The following is a 10,995-nucleotide window of genomic DNA, read 5'->3' as shown; positions in this document are numbered from 1 at the left end:
CTGGGTTATTTAGGCAGGTGTGGGTAGAATCTAAGTGATCAGCTGGACGTGGTGAGCCCAGCGTCCTCCTATGCCACCATCTTCTCCAAGACCTCTCCTTTGATTTTTATACAAACATTTAAAATTAGAATCCTTAATTACACATTACTCCCAGCATACCTCATAAACTGGTGGGTAGCCTGGCTATCCTCCAGGACACTCTCTTTCTTCTTGCTATCATCAAAATATCTCCTCATGTAGCTATTACACTGAAATTGGAAAAGTCTGATGATTCAGTTTACACCCAGTTGTCCTTAGGAAATCGGAAAAAATGCTAATTTGTCTTTTCTCCAATATGCACATTAGAATAGGGGCAATGATTTCACTAGCAGAAAGTGTTGGAGGTGGGTGAGTGAATTCAAGCCTAAGTCAGGGTTGTAGGAGACCAATATTCAGGCAAAAGCCCTTCCCAGAACCCCTGAACCTACCCCAGGTAGCTCTTCTCCACACATACTGTGTTTCTGAGGATCCTAATGTTTTAGAACACTGCTCCCTCACCCTACTACTTTGTGGTTTTTATGCTCTTGAAAATTAATGCTGTGACACTCTAGAAATGCACGACTCAACAAATAATGAAAACAGTTTGTAGCTACCATCATTTCTGTCCTGCTAGAGGGCTCTCCTCTCCTCCAAACAGTTTCTATGAAGGAAAGAAGTTCTTCTGAATAACAACACAAAAACTATAACAATCATAGTAATAGCCAATGCATGCAGTGTTCTCTGTGTGCCAGGTTCTGTACTGACTCACATGACTCATTTAATCCTTGCAACACCCTGGGTAGTGGGTATTGTTGCCCATCCCCAATTTAAGAACAAGAAAATGGAGGCACTTATGCTAAATTCACGCACTGTAAACAGGTAGATAATTTAGGAACCGAATATGTAACATCACCTCAATAAGGGCTTCAAACATGGAGTCGCATCCCAGAGGACAGGATTTATTACTCACTAAAGTCATTTGTGCAGAATATGCCAATGGCTTCCACTGTTTGGGATGAGGATGCCTTCTCGAGAAAATTTATTCTTGTTAGAGAGTGCCATAAAGCTACAGAGAGGTTTTCAACTTTTAATTATTAAACAGTGAAAGAGAATTTCAGAAGAATCCCTCAGATATAATTTATATTGTAATGTTTTATATTACTTTATGTACAGACGTCAGGAAAGATGATTCTAAATGAATCTTATAGGATTAAGGGATGGCTCATGGTCTCAGCTCCAGAGATGAAGGCCTGAAAGAAATCTTCATGGAAACTTGAAAATGTCAGAGGTAAAAGGTCTTTCAGACTAAATATTTGGCTTCCAAGGTAAAATTGCAAGTTAATGCTAATAGCTGGGTCTGTCTCATGTTTTCTCTTTTTATTATATTTGCCTTTTTCTTATGAACATGACCAAGAATTCATTGCCTAGAGGTCATCAAAATTATGTAATTGCTCTTACAGTAAGTTTTGAAAGACTTTTAGCCCTTGCAAATTTAACTCAGAAACAGTCTGGGTTATTTTTCTAGTTGATGCTATACCATTTTTCTCTCTCTCCTTCTCACTCTCAAAAAAAAAAAAAAAAACACCTTACAAAACAACAGTTGCTCACAAATAAAATAAAAGCAACTGCCCATCTGTCATTATTCGTTTTTTAAAATTAAGAGTTGTCTTTCTAATTTCTCTTCAACTTTTGACATACAACTCAAAACACCTTTCCACAGACAGGTTATGTGGTTATTTCAAATAGTGTCTAAAAACTCTATAAAGAGATTTGATTAAAATGGAAGCACAGATGACTGATACTCTTAAAATAATTGCTGTCTTAGTGATTCAACATGAGCCCTGCCATTTATTACACTTTTAAGTGAAATAATCTAAATTAAAATCTTCTAAGATCAATAGCTCATTTTTTAAAACCCACGGCGCATTCTTAATGCATTACCAGACTGGATAAGTCATATTTTCAGAACTTGAAAGTCTATAGCAGCTCAAAACAAGTGTAGATTTGGAGTAATATTTTACAGCATTCCCCAACCTTTTTTTTGCACAAATATATTTAAAAAGTTCAGCCATCCTAAGTGTAAAATTTCTCTAAACATATCTAGCTCCTTCTCTCCCTGTACCTCCTCACTTGAAAGATATCATTTTTTTTTTTAAATGTGTGAAAGTAGTCATCAGTCTGGTCCTTTATCACTTGAACAACAATTTGAGACATTCATCTTTGCATTACTGTCAGGTGATAGTAAAATTTTGGTGAATGTATAGAAAGAAAATTGTGCAAACAATTCACTAAAAGTTGAAACTCATTCAAAGATGTGGTACTGGGAAAAGGCAAATGACACTGAGCCTCTGACACAGGCTTAGTGTCCTTGGGGAGTCAGAGTTGGTAGAAATCAAATATGGCAGTCCCCATTTGTGTGCTTCCAAGGCAATGAACAAAGAAGCTGTAATTTGGAAAGGACAGATCCAAGTTTTCATCATCTGTATCAGTAAGAGTGCTCTGGAACAGGTTCCAGACAGGTTCTGCTGATAGGCTAAGAGAAGTCTGATGTGGGGCTGATAAACTGGGGAACTAGCAGGTGTGTGTTGAGGTCTAAACAACAATCTCAGAGTTCTACTCTGCTCACAAAGCAATTCACAGCTTTTGCTGTTGTCTCCAATACCCACAGTCCATCTGCTTAGTGCTACGGAGACATATGAGACCAACCCTGGGCTAGAGTTCTTTGAAAGTTAGTCTGCATTTCCTCCTTCCTACCCTCGTAATTTAGACTGAGTTTGTAAATGAGAAATAAAAGGAGATGCCAGGGTTCTGGTTGCTAAAGTCTCCCTGTCCATTTATGACTCCCACTTTAGTCAAGAGGAAGCAAAGGGAAGTGTGAGAAGAATACATTCTTTTAAGAATTATCCTACTATCTGACCACACATTCAGCCATTCTTCCTTCCTCTATACTGCAAACCCTCTCTCCTCCCCACTCCTGCATCACATCTCCTGGTCACAAGGGCGCTCAGTAAGCCTAAGTTCCATTGTGCAAGGTTAATACCATGTACAGCCCATCTCTAAAATGTTCTTGAGAAGCCCAGCATCTTGAGAGGTGATGCAAGCTATAGCACTAGGAAGGAGCAGTGCTATATTAACATAAAATTGTAAGGTGTTCCTACAGTATTGTCTCTGGTATATGGACTTCCATAGACATGGAAACCAGGGTAGTAGAGACGTTATTTACATCTAACTGCTTTATTGGGTGTTTACATTCAAGCTAATGACTTACTAGTAACAAAGTTTTAGAAGCAGTACCAAGACTGGCTTTTGTATGGCCTGTAGTCTCACTCTAATTGGTTTATTGTTGGATCCTCTGTGGGAAAATGAGATTAAAAGACCTATTTGCAGCTGCAGAGTCATCTTTTAATAATAGGTAACATGTCTTGAGTTTGAGGAGAGGTAGGCAGTCTTCCAAGTGCTGTTCATACTTTGTCTCTTTTAATGATCACTGCAATCCTATGACATAGGTACCATTCTAATCATTGTCCTTTTACTACAGTCCCAGTCCCCTAGGTCCCGAATGGCAGAGCTGCAATTCAAACCCAGGTTTCCTGCTCTCAGACACTGTCCCCTAAACCACTGCCATACAGCCTCTCCTTAATCTCCTCAACTGTACTCATCACAGCTTGCAGCAGCAGGGCTCACTGTCTACAAGAACTCTGCATCTGAGGGAAGATGTCCCCTGTGGGCTCCAGATGAACCCACAGTGGAGGCAGGCAATTTTAAACATTCTCATACTCTCATTTAATAAGACTCATTGCTAGCTTTATTAATTTCCACACCACGAATGAGCTCTGGGTGTCCACTGAAGACCCCCTGAGCTGCCTGACCTCTCACTGAAGCCCTAGTCTCCTTTCCCAGAAGTGAGGACCACAGAGCCTTGCAGTGTTGCATCCGTGTTGATGGCCACACTCTGCCCTTTCTCCCACAGAGGACCCCAGTCTCCGTTCCCCTCCATGGGGCTCTCCACCTCCATATGAAAACCCTTGAGCTGATTTCTCCCCAGATCACGACTGAACTTTTCATTAGCTCTGACATTGAATTGGGCATTCCTTTAAACTATAAGAAAACACACTCCCTCGGAGAGGGACCTGTTTGGCTCAATCGCATTACAGCTTCAGCATGGAGCACACTGCCTGGCACAGAGTAGGTGCGCGGCAAACATTTATAGCGGAATGAATTAATGGGAACTTTCTCTATCTTCTGTCTCACCTTAAACGGTGTACCTCAGGCCAGGCTCCATCTGTTTCACCTTCACTATTTGCTCCTTACCACTGGGCAATTAATTATCTTCTCTTGGACCTAAGTTTTAATATATGACAACAGACAGAATGTGCCAACATTGAAACCTTCCCATTTACTCGGATGATATAGAGACTAAAGGTCTCCTCCCCTGACCAGATGCCTTCATGTTTTAAACATGGGATCTCCCTGACTTTATGCAAGGCATAAACAGGTATCAGAATGAAACGAACAATGACATTTACGTAAATAGTCTATCAATATTAAACTAACATGATGGAACCTTTAAATGTAACATTAATTAGGAACCTGAACTAATTTTATTATTAGCCATTAATACCCTGAGGACATCATCCTACTTCCTGAAATGCTGAAATGAAAGTTTGTGGTATTTTTTTTTGTGTGCAGAGTAATATGAAAATTTCATAACATAAGGCAATAGTTGACTTTTGAATTTATGCTTTATTTAAAGCAATCACATATTTAATTTGGTAATTTTTAATAGCATTTTAAGGTATGATTTACTTACTATAAAATTCACTTGTTTTATGGTACACTTCAAGGCTTTTTAGTAAATTTACACAGTTGTGAAATATTAGCACATTCTAGTTTCAGAACACAACATGTCATTCTTAATGTACTTCCCATATGAGATAGTTGCTTATTTTAATTCCTCAATTCATTTTTGGATGCCGTGCTACAAACCACAAAGAGGACACTGAAGATATTGGAAACTACTGATGAAGAAATTGAACAAAGATCCAGCACTGGGTATTAGCTAGTATAACCAATATATTGACTTGTTGTGGTAAAGCTTCCCTTCTATCATCTTTTTGTTTGCAATGTTTGTTTAGTTTCATTTGATGGGACCTTGATAGGCAATGTCCAAGCCGAGGCAAAACTAGGTGGGGGAGGGGGGGAATGGATGGGCAAATTTCCCCAAATGATACCTTTTCAGGCTTTGAGACTTACAGAGAACATTATCAAAGGGTAGAACTTGTTTTATGTGCTCATTCCCTGATAGTAAAAGCTAGTCTAAGAAAATGCAGTCTTTTGCCATAAGAAGCAAGGGGTTGTGCCAAACGTTTGTGATAAGAATACTGTGTTAGAAGCTAGATTATGCTACAAAACAAACAAGCCACAGATCTCAGATGTTTACAGAAACAAAGCAACGTGTTTCTCCTCAGATGACATATCTCATTACCAGGCAGTAATTTATGTAACTTTCATCCTTAACCCACTGGTAATTAGCAACATGACCACATCCAATTTCAAGAGGGCAGGGAGGTTCTCCCCTATGTCCAGAAAGAGAGGACAATTGAAAATCAATGAATGGCAGGAATGATTACCATGTATATAGTACTGTTTAATGAAATGAGGGAAAAGAAGGTCAAGATATCAAAATTCTAGCATTAGAACTCCTTTTAGTGAAAGAACTCCTCTCATTTGGGAAAATATCTCAATACACATTTTAATGTGAGGGTAGAGAACTACATAAGCTGACAACAGAAGATTATCCTTGAATTACTCTGAAGGTGATACGTTTTAGAATTTGCTATGATATTAAGAGGAAGAGGAGAAAAGAACAGAAAAGAATGAAGTGACAAATCAGCAAGATGGAGAGACTGAGACAAGATGAATGAAAGATGGGTGAAAATCTTTAACCCTGTTAGTAAAGTGACTGAAGTATCTTTTTGGAATGGTGATGCCTACAGTCCCATTTCTTAATTTCCAATGGCTGCAATTTAACTTCTTCCTTCACCCTTGGCCTCCATCTTCAGTAAATATTCTACATTCATTAGTGCACTGAGTGTATAGATTTCTTCTGTGGAAAAAAGTGGAGGAGAGTTTCTTTTCTGGTGTAATACATTGCTAAGTGAAGATAGTTTACGTGGAAGCAGAACTTTGAGCCAGATATCTTCCTACTGCTGTGTCCTTCCTGTTACCCCCCCAAAACTGCCAGAATAAAGGGAAGATTTTGGATTTCCATAGGCCATTGAATTCAGGGTCAAAGCCAAATGTCTTAGGGGGCCAGGAGACCCCAAGTTAGTTATATCAGCATATATTTAAGATTCTTAGCAGGCTAAGAAATCTGGGTGTTTAAGAAAGTTCTTTGTTGCATATATAGAGATATTTGAATCTAGCCCCCCAAACTGGAAATATAACTTTATCTTATGGCTTTTGACTCTTTTTTTTTTTTCAACGTTTATTTATTTTTTTTGGGACAGAGAGAGACAGAGCATGAACGGGGGAGGGGCAGAGAGAGAAGGAGACACAGAATCGGAAACAGGCTCCAGGCTCTGAGCCATCAGCCCAGAGCCTGACGGGGGGCTCGAACTCACGGACCGTGAGATCGTGACCTGGCTGAAGTCGGACGCTTAACCGACTGCGCCACCCAGGCGCCCCGACTCTTTTCTTTTTAATTTTTCCATGTTCTTATACTTTTCATCATTGCTTCTTCATTTCACACAAAGAGACACCAGCTCAGATTTGTGTAAGTCCAGTGTGGTCAGTGGAGGAACCAGGAATTTATGCCACCAATTTTCATTCCTACTTCTGGAGCCTTAGGAAACATGAATATGTTAGGAATTTCTTCTTAGCTCAAGGGAAAAAAAAAACACCAAATGTGGTTATGAATAGAGATGTGCATGGGAAATTGGTGCCATCAATGGGTGGCATTGTGGACAGCAAGGGACTTCTCTTAGCAATGGCTTTTGAGGCTTGGGAAACCAATGTGGCTAGGATGCTTGGAAATTCAAAGACTTGCCGGGTGGTTGTGCCCTCTTCTAATTTCAGCTGCAATTATGAGGATTGTAAAATGGAAAAATAAATATTTGTGCGATGACTGGGAAAACCCAATTAGTTTTGCACCAATGAGAAACAGGGCAGAACTCCTCATGGCCTACAATGAATTGGCTCTCTCCACATATATTTTTAAATGCATATATACTGTCCAAATGTACTTAGAAGTTTAAATAGAACCAGAATGAAGTATACCCTGCAAGTTTAGTAAAAGAAGTAAGCAATAAAGTTTCTGTATTTTAAGAAGAAAAAATTAAAATAGCATCTAGTTGTGTTATATTTTAACTAGTAAATGTCAGAGTTGTCCTTTTTGTTTCCATAATGTGTCAGTTTGCATGATCCCCTCTCTCTTACTATCTTTTTCCCCCCCTTCAAGGAAGCAAAGCTAGGACATGCCAGTTAACCATGCAATTTCAAGCTTAATACTCCTGCCAACTTCAAATTTTTTTAAAAGGGCAAAAAGCCCAATCTATGATAGCCTTTTCTCCTTATAAGTTGACTTAACAACTGGATCTGAAAGTACTTTGTGATTTTTTTCATATTTGATCAGTCAGAATTGCCCGATTACAGGCTGGCTTTATATATGAAGTATTAATATGGCTATCCTTTATTTATTAAGTAGTTACTATTCAGTTTATATGTGAAATGAATCTTATATACATTACTGCAGTTAGGGGGGCCTGGGTGGCTCAGTTGGTTGAGCGAACGACTTTGGCTCAGGTCATGATCTCACGGTTTGTGAGTTCCAGCCCCGCGTCGGGCTCTGTGCTGAGAGCTCAGAGCCTGGAGCCTGCTTCTGATTCTGTGTCTCCCTCTCTCTCTGTCCCTCCCCAACTCATGCTCTGTCTCAGAAATAAATAAACATTAAAAGAAATTTTAAAAAAATTACTGCTGTTCATCTTTATAATTATATATATGTATATCTATATGTGTATATCTATATTTTTTCATAGGAGATACACACACACATATGTATCTTTTTGGAATGGTGATGCCTACAGTCCCATTTCATAATTCCCACCCCCCCACACACATCCTATGAAAAAAATCTAATTTTTCCTATTTTACAGACAAGAAAACAGATTGAGAAAGGTTATGATGATCCACCTGGTGAGTAGAGTGATACCCAAAGTCTTCATGACTTCAAATAGTTTACCCTCAATCCCTATGTAATATTTCTCACCAGTATGTTCTATCCATCCATCCAGCCAGCCAGCCATTCATTCCTCCATTCACTGATTAAAACATTGTATTATTAACCCATGATATACCACACACTCTATACTGAGCACTGGAGATAGAACAGTGTGAAACAGAACTCGTTCCCTCCAAGAGCTTACATTCTCATAGGAGTGGATGAGACCAGAAACAAAAACATTGTGAGGGTAAAACAGAGAGAGTGATAAGATCTCTGAAGGAAATGAAAAGTGCAATATGGAGGGAAACGGGTTGTGGCTGAGATCACACTGCTTTTCACAGGAAGATCTGAGAAGGGCTTTCTGAGGTGGTGATATCTGAGCTGAGACCTTAAGATGAGAAGGTAGCATCCTTGTGCATAGCCAGAGAGGGAGGGAGTGTTCCAGGAAGAGGAAGCAGTGTTGGGGAGGTGTCTAAAAGGGCCATTTCCAGGTGGGGTAAGCTTACTTTTTGGAATGCCAATTTTAAAAATGAGGTAACCAGTTCAGTGGGAACTATCCACAATCAGTTACGCACATGCTACTTTCTAGAAGAGAGGCCACTGGACCTGTCCTCTGGTTTTGTGGATTACAATAAGACCACTATCACATCCTCAGGTGTTCATTTTAGATAAACAACTCTGAAGTCTGTTTATCAAACATACCACGTTTATTTTGGAAACCTAGGAGAAAGAAGTCTCCTGTGGAAGTTCTTAGGGAAAATGATGGGCAAGTCACACTTCTAATTAGTCTTTTCACATTACTTAATGTCTTAGTTAAATTACTTTTTTTTGGTAGCCTTCCCATTGCTTCTCATCTACTGAATAATAAGTTGCTGGGTGTTTGTAAACACCATGCTGAAGAGCAATAACACAAACTCTCCATAAAAAAGATAGGCAAAGCGGAGCGATAATTTTGCCCTTAGGGTGTTGGAAGAGATATTATTTCTTGTGCACTGTCATTACTTTCACAATTAGACGAAGCCAGAAAAGATTCACCTTCTCGTGACATTTCCCTGAACGACAGGAAAATATTTGGATTCATATGACAAAGTAAATGTTTCAGTTTGAATTGCCTGAATCTACAGGGCGATATTAAAAGCTTCAGTGTCTGTAATTTCAGGCCCTGGAGAGTGAGATTTTCTTTTAAAAGCCGTGAGAAACTATAAGATAATGTGTGATGTGTAATATTGTTTTTGATCGACAGAGCCAGATCTAATAACCCAAGGGTCTAAGACAGGAGCTTCTAATTTCTAGTGTTGGCATTAGAAGGTAAACTGGGTTGGTGATAGTCACTTTTATCCTCACTCTGCTCAGGTTTTGTGAATGAATGTTATATATTTTAAGTATAAATATGTTGGCAGTACTGCGACATGTGTGCTAGTTTGTGATGATAGTTTGTGATTACTGTGATATGTCACCCAGTACCAAATGGATTGCTTTTCAAAGGCAGTTCTCCTTTAGATTATAAATTCTCAGACAGCAGGAATTATGCTTGTCTAAATCACTAGCGCTTAGCATAAACTTAGAGCTTAGCTAGTAGAAATGGGAATGTTATCAAGGCTTGAGAGGAAGAGGAGGATTGATTGATGGACCAATTGCTGGGTTGAGCAACAGAGCTGAATTCTCTCCTAGAGCTTCTTGCTTTCTTCTTCATTTCTTTCCCAATGAAAGCGACTTCTGTGAATTTCAGCCTGTTCAGTTTGCTAGTAAACAAGTCATGAGGTGGATGCGGAATTGTATGTGCTCTTGGCTCATGGGGGAGTCATGGAACAGTGACAACCATCAAATCTTAGTGGTCCAGTAGGTAGAGGACAGGCTGGGAGTCTCCCAGCAAAAGCAAAAGGAAAGAAATAGCTTCATTATCGATGTTACTTTAACATTCACCAAACAGCAGCCTCATAAAAACCGGACAAATCTGGCTTAAGAAAGTGTGTGTGAGTGAATTTCGAGGGCAGTGAAACCACCGTGTGTGACACTACAATGGTAGATGCATGTCATTATACATCGGTCCAGACCATGGAATATACAGCACCAAGAGTGAACCCTAATGTAAACTACAGACATTGGATGATAATGTTGTGCCGATGTAGGGTCATCACTTGTAACAAATGTACCGATCTGGCCCTGATGTTAATAATGGAGGAGGCTGTGCATGTATGGAGACATGGGGTATGTGGGAAATCTCTGCACCTTTCACTTAATTTTTCTGTAAACCTAAAACTGTTGTAGAAAATACAGTCTATTAATAATTAAAAATGACATGTATGTAATTAACTGTGGACAGGATTTTAAATTAATTCTAAAATGTACATTGAGTTGGACTACAAAAGAAAAAAAGTGTGTGTATGTGTGTATCTATAAGTGCACAAAGGATTCCATGAAGACATTTAGTTTATCCTTTAAAAAAATTTTTTTAAAACATTCATTAATATTTGAAAGACAAAGAGAGACAGAGCCTGAGTGGGGGAGGGGCAGAGAGAGGGAGTCACAGAATCCAAAGCAGGCTCCAGGCTCTGAGCTGTCAGCATAGAGCCTGACACAGGGCTGGAACACACAAACCACGAGATCATGACTTGAGCCAAAGTCTCATGCTCAACCAGCTGAGCCACCCAGGCGCCCCTTCAGTTTAATATTAAAACTGATTTATTCCCTGAATCCTGGCCTACAATCTTAGCTGGAGGACAAATTGTCCATTGCCTATCTTTTTGAATCTTAAA

The sequence above is a fragment of the Lynx canadensis genome, chromosome F2 (genome assembly GCF_007474595.2).
Source record: "Lynx canadensis isolate LIC74 chromosome F2, mLynCan4.pri.v2, whole genome shotgun sequence".
Lineage (NCBI taxonomy): Eukaryota > Metazoa > Chordata > Mammalia > Carnivora > Felidae > Lynx > Lynx canadensis.
This window is presented reverse-complemented; position numbering follows the sequence as displayed.